Source organism: Macrobrachium rosenbergii, chromosome 47 (assembly GCF_040412425.1).
Source record: "Macrobrachium rosenbergii isolate ZJJX-2024 chromosome 47, ASM4041242v1, whole genome shotgun sequence".
Classification (NCBI taxonomy): Eukaryota; Metazoa; Arthropoda; class Malacostraca; order Decapoda; family Palaemonidae; genus Macrobrachium; species Macrobrachium rosenbergii.
The window spans coordinates 19,068,526-19,081,025 of NC_089787.1; positions in this window are offsets into that span (position 1 = coordinate 19,068,526).

Consider the following 12,500-nt stretch of genomic DNA (forward strand, 5'->3'; position numbering starts at 1 on the left):
CAACAGTTTTCCTTTAGAGAAAACTAAAAATTAGCCGTGAAATGAAAATAATCCAACAATTCTGCTTCCATTTAATCCGTCTTCGAAGAATATGGAACAGAAAGTAATATATTAAAAAGAATGACAAAACTGTAAAAATAAAAAAGGTATTTGTAAAAAAAAAATTCTCATTATACCTCGATCTTCACGAAACAAGGAATACCTTGATATAAAAAAAGGACACAAAATAAGGAATGAAAAAAATTACGAAAAGAGAACGAGGGAAAAACGGAAAAGAAATAAAAAAAGAGAACGAAAATAAATTTATGGGAAAGAAATATGGAGCGTAAAAATGATAAAAGTTAATGAAACTAGATGACAAATTAAACGAAAGCAATTGACATAATTAAAAAACCGAAACTTTGATGATCAAATGATTTTTATCATGTGTATGAGGTTACATATATATATATATATATATATATATATATATATATATATATATATATATAAAATTCTAGTATATTCCAATAATTATAAAATAAAATAAACAGTATATTGATGAAGCAATTATAAAAAAATGGATAAACGAATATCTGATGAACGAGAGTATGAAAATCGAGACACAAATAGCCCAATATATATATATATATATATATATATATATATATATATATATATATATATATATATATACATACAGATAAATTCTGCATTACAGTCTATGCATGTCGACGCTAAAATGGTCTCCTATGAATGCACCAGGGACCATAATTAAGACCACGAGACCACAAGACCACAAGACCACGATTGCGGTCGAGTCCAGCGCATGACTGAGTCAAAGAAATTAACCGTTAATTCTTTTACTTGTCTCTACTTCGTTTCTCTCGGCTGATTCGTGAGTAGTCCGGGATTGCATTATTGTCACGTAGGATATTTTTGGTCGATTGTTTTTTTTTTTTTTTTTTTTTTCTGGCGCGTGCAAAGCAAGAGGTGAGTGGCGCAGTGGGGGAAGTTTTCAACAAGGGTGAAAATGGTTTCGTCTTCATTTTATTCTGTGGTGGTATTTGTACAAATTTATATTATTTATTATTCATATGATATTTTTATTAAGTGGTGTCTATCACTTATCATATATATATATATATATATATATATATATATATATATATATATATATATATATATATACACATTATATACAGGTGAAAAATATATATATGATATATTTATATTTATTTAAGCCATTGGCTATAATGGCTTGGAAATAAAGTCGAAACCGGTCAGATATATAATATCTATTGTTTTTCACCTGTATAATGTGTGATAAATGAATCACGTACAAATGTGATAATAATCATATATATATATATATATATATATATATTATATATATATATATATATATATATATATATATACTTGCATATATAATATACAACCATAATATATGTATATATATTAATATATACAAATATTTATAACTATATATATGTATTATAATATATAAATATATATATAATAATATATCTATATATATATATATATATATATATATATATATATATATATATATATATATATATATATATATATATATATATATATATATATATATATATATATATATATATATATATATACTTTGAATATAGACTACAAATAATGCCACAGGCTTCAATAGCAATTGCACAAGAGAGAAAACACCCCAAAAAACTAACTATAAATTTACATTTACAAACACACTAAACGGACGTACAAACATTTAACTAACCCTCCGCAGAAAAACATGGTCGTAGAATTAGGAAATCGATGGCTGAAGATGTCAAGTCGAGTTGGATAACGGCTGGTTGGCAGAAATCAATCGGCTCGCGAATTCCGATTAAAATTTTTGCGTGACTTTCCATACCGAATGTTTCTGGCCTGCAAACACACAAACACACTTCCACGACATGGCTCTATAGTCGATGGGAACGTGATAATAATGTGTGTGCTTCAATAGTGTGTGTGTGTGTGTACGTGTGTGTGTGTGTGTGTGAAAACACTCTCTCTCTCTCTCTAACTATATATATATTATATATACATTTATATAATATACTAAACGCATATATAATTATAAATATATATATAGATACATGGAAAATGTATATATATATATATATATATATCCGCATATATAAACATATATATATATATATAAATCGATACAAATATATATATACATACATGTATTGGATAACGGCTGGTTATATATATCATATCGGCTCGCGAATATGTATACTAAAAATTTTATATACTTTATATATACCGATATGTTATATATATATATATGCAAAACACACATAACACACTTCTTACGACATTTGATCCCCAGTCGATAGTACTAAACGTGAAACAGCCGCTGTTTCGCCGTGTTTAGTACCAGCCCCTGGGGCGTCAAATGTATTTCGCCGTGTTCAGTACTGGCCCCTAGGGGGGTCAAAGGTCCCTAAGCGCATATATATATATATATACGTTATAAGATGATATATATATTCATATATATATGGATAAATCGAGATATATATAGATATATAATATATAGATAGATAGATAGATAGATCCCTGAGTCTGAGTAGACACGCTGAGGACAAGCAACAACAGCCCTCTAGCTATCGTGGCTTCCGGCGCCCGATTTGTAATTTGAAAAAAAAAAAACATTATCTTCAAAATACTTCCTCCGCGAGATCCTTCGTTCCTTCGCCCTCTGGAATCGAAGGACGCATCCTTCGAAGGATGGGTCCTGTGGGATTCCATGACTATTGAACGTGATGAAGGATTTCGCTTTCCTATCAATTTATTTATTTCTGTCGTTGTATAAATTCCGTATAGAACGTTTTCAGTGCTTTTTGATGATATGTTAATTTTTTTTTTAAGTTTTATATTTTTATCACCTAAATTTCAAAATTGATTGATTGATTTGATGATGTAAGTGAAGTGGAGTCGCAGTGTTGAGTTTTACACACATAAACACACACACACACACACACACACACATATATATATATATATATATATATATATATATATATATATATATATATATATATATATATATATATATATATATATAATATATTTCATAAAACAAGTTATTCCAAATTTCCCTACCTTAAAAGAATCTCTTTTTTTCTCTCTCTCTCTCTCTCTCTCTCTCTCTCTCTCTCTCTCTCTCTCTCTCTCTCTCTCTCTCTCACCCACACACTTGTTTTATGAACCCCCGCGAAGTTAATAACACAAGTGATAGCCACAAAGTGCAAACAATTGTTTAGTGTCTGTGAAGAGAATCGCAATAAAACTCTCCAGTCAACATCCGTGCTAAACCCCTCCCCCCTTGTCATAAAATGAAGATGATGATGATGATGATGATTAGTATTATTATTATTATTATTATCATTATCATCTTGGTATCATATACTCAGGAGAGCTTCCGCGCCGCAGATTACACCTTGTCCCAAACCTTATCTCAAGGACCGGTCGTAAAGAACTCATAGGAACATGAGTGATAGGGTTTCATTTAGTGTCGCCGAGGAGGGAATATTAAAACGTAAAGACACGAATATAATAAAAACATCCAGTTTTAATTATCATTTCCGCGTCGAAGCGTCCACAACGTTTATACACTGTCTTGCAAAATCTCCAAACGTTTGCAGTTTAAATTGTCATTATAGTTTCTAAATGTTGAACATGTTTATATACTGTCCTTCAAAATCTCCAAACGTTCACAGTTCCGACAGCCATTTCCGTCTCGAAACGTTCATGATGTTTATATTCTGCCATGCAATATCTCCAAACGTTTGCAGTTTAGTCACTGTAGTTTCTAAACGGTGACATAGTGTCCTGCAAAACCTCCAAACGTTTGCAGTTTAAATAGTCATTGTAGTTCTTACACGTTTCTCAAAAACCTGTTGCCGTTTAAACGTTTAAATTGAAAACGTTTCCTATACAAAATCTCCAAACGTTTGCAGTTTAAATAGTCATTGTTGTTTCTAAATGCTGAAAACGTTTACATACTTCCTGCAAAATCTCCAAACGTTTGCAATTTAATTCATTGTAGTTCCTATCCGTTCAAAATGTTTATATTCCGCCATGCAAAACCTCCAAACGTTTACATTTTCAAGTCAATACAGCCTCTAAACGTTTGTACACTACCACGCAAAATAACCAAAACGTTCACAAATTCTGACTCTTATTTCCGTCTCAAAACGTTAGCAGGATTTATAAACAGTATCACATACATATCGCCCCATCCCCATCCCCACACCAAGGACCGTCCGTAAATTCCAGAGCTCGGATCTCATTAACGTCCCAAAACGTTCGCCGAGTTAACATTTGGAAACGTTTTAGATAACAGGGAACAAAAACCCCGGTGTTTATGTCGACGTGTCGAGTCGGTAATGGGGCCTGTAATGATCGGGAATACACGCTGTTAGTCTCATATCAGGCTTATTGTGGCTTTAGAGAGAGAGAGAGAGAGAGAGAGAGAGAGAGAGAGAGAGAGAGAGAGAGAGAGAGAGGCCTTTCATGGAAATTGAAATGAAGTGATATTTGCCTACAAGTGTTGAAAGTTATGTATGATGCTCTTCCGGGTAATATTCTTAAGACACACGAAACTGGACGGAATAAATCACTGACATATATTATTATTATTATTATTATTGAATACAAAAACTCCATCAATTTACAGAAGACTCAGCAAAACAGAATGTCCAGAATATACGAAACAAAAGAGATAGGAGAGGACAAATAATAAAGGGAAAAAATAAACAAACATACGAAAATATTATCAATATTATCCACAGCACGACTAAAGGAAAGTGCTTAAACAAACGAAAATATTATCAATATTATCAACAGCACGACTAAAGGAGAGTGATTAAACACACGAAAATATTATTAATCATTATCAATATTATCCAAAGCATAACTGAAGGAAAGTACTTGAGAGAATGACGTATGAGAGAATATTCCGAGGAACTCCCGAAAAATCACCCGGTCTATCTGGCCAGGATTAATATTCGCTCTCACTTTCACGACCTCAGATGAGAGATTCTCCACATATCATTTTATTGCCATTTTAGCTAATGCATGGACGCATTTGGGTCGAAGTATCTTCGCGCAATCGAGTTTTCTTTACAGCGTATAATGCTGTATCTCAGCCGCTCTCAAAATTTCGCGGCGCCGGTGGTGGCTTGTGTTGTTGGTACCTATAGTTGGCCAGACAGCCGATCTTGTGGTGGCTTGTGTCAAAACTGGGACCTAGTGGGCTGAAATTTGGTATGATTGATGATTGATCGTTGGGAACATGAAAATTTGCAGCCCTCCAGCCTCTGTAAAATCTGAGGGCGGACAGAAAAAGTGCGGACAGAAAAAGTGCGGACAGAAAAAGTGCGGACAGAAAAAGTGCGGACAGATTGATGATTGGACAGAAAAAGTGGAAAAAGTTGATGATCAAAAAGTGCGGGCATACCAAAAATTTGCAGAAAAAACCCAGAAAAAGTGCGGAGCCTCCTCAGTAAAAGTAAGATCTGAGTAAAAGTGGGACGGAAAAAGTGGACAGGACAGAAAAAGTGCGGAAGGAAAAAACACAGAAAAAGTGCTAAAAGTGACAGAAAAAGTGCGGCCGGACAAACGAGTAGCCACCTCAACAGTTTTAAGAGAGCTTCCCTGTCCTTCTCTCCAGCAAGGTCAAATACTGACTGATGACTTTTCTTCATCTTCCCCCCCGACCAAAAGCAGGCAGAGGAGAGTGTCCTTATTTTGGCCAGGGGCCGACGACCCCCAGTACATTATCAACCCTGCATCCGTCCATCCCACACAGTAGAAGAGAAGGGAGCAGCGATCCTCTAATTTAAGGTTAATAGCAGTCGTTAATTAACGCCAATGTTAATTAATTCGTCTCTGGGTCAGTCATTTAATGTGCCACTAGTCTTCCAGAAGAGCCACCTCGGGGAAGGAGAGGGGGGGGAGGGGAGGGAATGGGGGCACGTGACGATTCATTTTCGTGGGGGGGGGGAAAGAAATTGAGTGTGTGGACGACTTCGTGGGAGCGAGTTGACTTCGGTCTTCCAAGTGTATTACAGCGTTGCTTTTATGATACATTTCCCCAGGACCGTTTTATGCATGTGAGACTGCTGCTAATGAACGTAAATAAACAACGATAGCAAAATGGTTATATTTGCAGCCTGAGAGAGAGAGAGAGAGAGAGAGAGAGAGAGAGAGAGAGAGAGAGAGAGAGAGAGAGAGAGAGAGAGAGAATTTATAAGGAATATTTAGATAGCTGGAGAGTGAGAAGAAGATGTTTAAAAGGAATATTAGGTATTATTGCAGGAGAGAGAGAGAGAGAGAGAGAGAGAGAGAGAGAGAGAGAGAGAGAGAGAGAGAGAGAGAGAGAGAGAGAGAGAGAGATTTAAAAGGAATATCAGGTATTACTGCAGGGGAGAGAGAGAGAGAGAGAGAGAGAGAGAAACAGGTCATCAGAAGAGAAAAATGATACTAAAGAACTGAGAATATTTGATGAGAAAAGAAATGGGTTCATAGAACTGAGAATCAGGTCATGAGAGAGAGAGAGAGAGAGAGAGAGAGAGAGAGAGAGAGAGAGAGAGAGAGAGAGAGAGAGAGACCTTTCCCTCAACTCGCTCACCCCTTTTTTCCCCTGGACCTTCAGCGCCCCCTTCCGCTACTTCATTAGGGAAGAGCTAAAAAGAGGCTTGGAGTTGTCGTCGAAGGTCTTTTAGAGAACCGCCGTCACTCTCAGCGCCTCCGCCCATGTATGAATTAGGGCTCCGCTGATTGCTTATGGTAATGAGGGACAAGGAGGCCTTCCTAATCGCAGGAGACGTCCTTGATGTGGTCTTCATTCACATCTTCCTTGCTTTCTCTCTTGGGAATTCCCCTGTGAAGTTCCTTGGTCAGCAGTACCCAAGGGGCATCCTGGAATGGCGTCGGATGTGGAGTTCATTCACATCTACCTTGCTTTCTCTCTTGGGAATTCCCCTGTGAGGTCCCTTGCTCAACAGTACCCAAGGGGCATCCTGGAATGGCGTCTGATGTGGGGTTCATTCATATCTACTTTGCTTTCTCTCTTGGGCATTTCCCCTGTGAGGTCCCTTGGGCAACCTGCAAGGGCGTCTGATGTGGTCTTCATCCACGTATTTTCCATTTTGGGCATTCCCGCGTGAAGTCCCTTGGTCGACAGTACCCAAGGGGCATCCTGGAACGACGTCTAAAGTGGTCTCCATCTACATCTGCCTCGCTTTCTCTCATGGGCATTCCCCTGTGAGGTCCCTTAGCCAGAAATACCCAAGGGGCATCCTGTAATGGCGTTTGATATGGTGTTCATTCATATCTACCTGGCTTTCTCTCTTGGGTATTCCCCTGTGAGGTCCCTTAGCCAACAGTTCCCACGGGGCATCTTTGAATCGAGGCTTCCTCTGCCTGTGGTGTCCCTTTGTCCAAGGACGTTTTGGAATGGGGTCGCAGTGCCCCAAAGGGTCTCCAATTCCCTTTCAAGGTCCAACATTCTTCTACAAGGCATCCTCGTCGCCAAGACTCGACAGGGATCGTGGGATTGGGTCACCGTCTCGATCAACAGGACTCCCAGCCCCTTTCCTTCCCCTCACACCTTTCCTCGTCGTTACCAGGTCACAAGGGACGCCATGGGAAGGGGTCATCATCCCCCCTCCCACGTCCAGCCTTCACCTGAAGACTCCCTCATTCAAGGGGCACTGGGGTCGTCCTGGAAAGGGATCTCCATGACCCCTCTTCTTCTTCCAGTCTTGGACTGCGACGTCCAGTCGTCAGTCGCGTCCTGGAAAGGGATCAAGGCCTTCTTCCAGTCTTGGACTGCGACGTCCAGTCGTCAACAAGGCCCTACAGGCGTCCTGGAAAGGGATCTCCATGACCCTTCTCCTTCTTCCAGTTTTGGCTTGCGACGTCCAGTCGTCAACAAGGCCCTACAGACGTCCTGGAAAGGGGTCTCCATTCACCCTATCTCTTCCAGTCTTTCCCTGACACACCATTTCGCCAAGGAGGCCCCAGGGACGTCCTGGAACGGGGTCTTTAGGCCCAATTCCTCCTTCAGCCTTCCCCTGTGGCGTCCCTTCTTCACCAGGACCCAAGGGACGTCCTGGAATGAGGTATTCACTCCCAGTTCCCCTCTTCCCAACTTCCCCCTGTTATTTCCATTCGTCACCAGGACCCAGGGGACGTCCTGGAACGACAGTTGGTTTAGTCGTTCGCTCGATTCTAAGCAGTCTGATTACAGTTAACGGGTGGGGTGGAGAGAAAGAGAGAGAAAGAGAGAGAAAGAGAGAGAATAAATCTCCTGAAGGTGGTAATGATGCCCCTGAGGGCTTTGTGGCTGGCGTGACTGCTTGTTTAGGAAGGGCATGCACGAAAACACACGTGCCCTATGCCTCTGTAGACAGAAATATGTCCCCAAAAAGGCGACGGTAAAATAAACTCTCTAGAATGTTCAGAAGCAATGCACGTCTTCCAACCATTTTTCCTTGCCACGTCTGGCTTTTTTTTTTTCTTTTATTGAAAGGGGGAAGTGAGGGGAGGGGGAAGGGGAAGGAAGGGGAAGTGAGGGAGAAGGGAAGGGAGGGGGAAGGAGGGGGGATTGTTGGAGTGCGAGTATAAGGGAATAAACTTTTTCCTTTTAGAAAAAATCTTGACGAAATTATTTGTCCGCTTGAAAAGTAATAGAAGGAATTTATTCGTTTCTGTACATGGGCCTTAAAAATACTCTGCTTTGGTACATCTTAGGCAATATATGACCATATGACTGCCAACTCTTAAGTAAGGCATAATAATGCAACAAAGAAACACGAATATTTTCTGAGTAGAAAAATAACAAGAATTAGAAATGATGTACATTATTATATATATATATATATATATATATATATATATATATATATATATATATATATATATATATATATATATATATATATATATATATATATATATATATATACTTTCAAAGACCATTCAACAAAGTAGCACTTCAATAATAATAATAATAATAATAATAATAATAATAATAATAATAATAATAATAATAATAATAATAATAATAATAATAATAATAATAAAAAAATCAGAATTCTACCTCGAAACTCATTTTCTTAAAACGAAAAGTCTTCCCACCTCAGACGAGACTCGAGCAGTAATCAAAGATAAAAAAAAATAAATTAAACCACACTCAACCTTCATCACGCCAAGGCTGCTTGCAAGCAACGTGACGAGTCGACTCACAGTGATATCAAGAATTAAGTTATAGCTTCAATTCAAATTAAGACTTCCGTTCGACACGCACGCTATGAAATCATGACCTTTTGTGAAATTGGCATCGGCATTAAAAATGGTTTGAAAATTCACGGAAATTTAATAGTTACTGCCAAGACAGTATTTTAATTTTTTTAATTATTACAATATCTATTATTATATATATATATATATATATATATATATATATATATATATATATATATATATATAAATATATATATATATATATACAATATATATATATATATATATATATATATATATATATATATATATATATATATATATATATATATATATATATATATATATATATATATATATATATATATATATATATATATATATATATATATTGGAAAATAAAGGCTATATTTCAGAGACCAAACTGTCTCTCTCCTCAGGCATGTATATATTTGCCTGAGGAGAAAGACAATTTGGTGTCTGAAATGTAGCCTTTATTTTCCACATTTTGGCATTTTTATGGGCTCCTTATATTTGATGGAATTGTGTTTTAACAGAATAAATTTCACAGTTATAATATATATAGTATATATACATATACATATAACATACATACATTATATATATATATATATATATATATATATATATATATATATATATATATATAATTTCATATTCATTTCTATAATTACAACCAGCTAATTCTGAGGAATCACGCTTTGTGGAAATATCCCAATTGAAAGTTCTGACACTTGAGCAATATGAAAACTGTTAAGAACTTCATAAGAGAATATTCATACAGAACATATTAGATAGAACATTTTAAATACATTTGAGATTCTTACATATTTTTTATTAAATAACCCATAAACAACTAAAAACTTAATTACTGAAGAGTCACACATCAATACACCATTGCATACAATACAGAAATTAATTTCTAGTTTACCGTTTTAAGTTTTTACAAATCTTTAAAAAATGCAAGTGTCTTTTAGGGGTAGAGGGTAGGAGAGGTGGGGGGGAGAAGAGGGGACAGGGAGACCCGCCCCCTGTACCCAGGCGCCCATTAATGCCACCGTGAAGAAATTACCCACATTTGTCCGTTTAGACGAAAATCTAATAACCTCTGGGCTCTCCAGCCTCGAGTTATTCTGCAGGCTTGAAGTTTAAGACTGTCTGTTAGCTCAAGAAGTGGAAAGATTCTCAAGACAGACTCAGAAGATTGTCTGTTAGCTCAAGAACAGAGTTGAAAGATTGTCAAGAACAGAGTGGAAACATTCAGACAGATTCAGAGGATTATCTGTTAGCTCAAAAAACAGACATTTTATACAAGGAAAGATTCTCAAGACATAGAAAACTGTCAGCTCAAAGACAAGATTGTCTGTTAGCTAACAGAGTCAAAGAAGAAAAGATTCTATAAGACATCCTTAGAAGAGTGTCTGGTAGCACAAGAAGATAGCAGAAAGTTTTCTGTTAGACATCAGCAGAAGAGTGTCTGGCTAAAGCACAAGAAGATAGGAGAAAGTTTTCTGTTAGCTCAAAAATTCAGCAGAAGATTGACAGCAGAAGACTATCTGTTAGTTCTGAAGAAGAGCAGATTCTTAGAAGATGTCTGTTAGCAAGAAATTCTGCAAGAAATCCTGAGAAGACTTTCTGTTAGTTCAAGAAGAAGCAGAAAGGTTCTACAAGACACATCAGCAGGAGATTTTCTATTAACTCAAGAAGAAGCAGAAAGATTCTGCAAAAAATCCTCAGAGGATTATCTGTTAACTCCGAAAGAAGCAGAAAGATACTACCAGACCATCCTTAGAAGATTATCTGCTAGCTCAAGAAGAAGCAGAAAGACTCTAAAAGCACATCAGCAGAAAATTATCTGCTAGTTCAAGAAGAAACAGAAAAATTGTACAATATTTTTAGCAGAAAGATTCTACAAGCACATCAGCAGAAAATTATCTGCTAGCTCAAGAAGAAGCAGAAAAATCCTACAACATTTTTTGCAGAAAGATTCTACAAGCACATCAGCAGAAAATTATCTGCTAGCTCAATAAGAAGCAGAAAAATCCTGCAACATTTTTTGCTGAGGACTGTCTGTTAGCTCAAGAAGAAACAGAAAGATTCCACAAGACACACAAACAGAATACTGCCTGTTATCTCAAGCAGAACTGTTCAGATATTCCGTAACGTCAAGTTAGGACAACTATTCCTGTACAAGTTGTTCTCGTAAAGATTCACAGAGCATCAGAGGCCGCTTGTTTTCAGGAAAATAAAAGAAAAACTCGTTCATTAAATACACAAAACAATTTTCTTATATTTTGTGAAGAGTAACTCCTCTCAGCGTGCTGCCCACTCCATGCTCGGCCAGAATTTTTGGGAAATAAAGAGGCTGAATCATGTAGATTCCAAAGTCATTATGGAAATGCGAGGCAGATAAAGTGGAGACTATCATCTGCGACTGGGTTGAGTTTATATATATGTATATATATGTATATGTATATATATGTATATATGTATATGTATATATATATATATATATATATATATATATATATATATATATATATATATATATATATATATATATATATATATATATATATATATATATATATATATAGAGAGAGAGAGAGAGAGAGAGAGAGAGAGAGAGAGAGAAATAACCAGCCCTGATTGGAATTAAAATATTTGAGAATCATTCCGAAAACAAAATTAAAAAAAATTAAGGAAAAATAAATAATGAAATTTGTTACACATACACACACACACAGAGAGAGAGAGAGAGAGAGAGAGAGAGACACACACACTGAGAGAGAGAGAGAGAGAGAGCACCGGAAAAAAAACGACACATAATAAAAAAAAAAACAAATGACCAAATTGATAATGATCGAAATAATAATGGACTGGACACCTACCCCCCCCACCATATTCAGCCCACCCCCATCCGCACCCCCAACCATCTTCAGCCTCCCCCTCCCCCCCCCCCGATTAGGACGATCTCGATAACGGCCCAAAACCAAGTTTATTATAATGAAGGGGGCTTCGTTGGGGGTATAGGTAGTGGAAGGGTGAGGTGAGTTGAGGTGGGTGGGATGGGTCGGGGGGCACTTGATATCTCACCCCAACCCCTCCCCCTTCTAGTAATGATGATGACAAAAACCATCTTGTGGTGGCCAATGGACAGAGGCCAACAGATGGACCTCTCTCTCTCTCTCTCTCTCTCT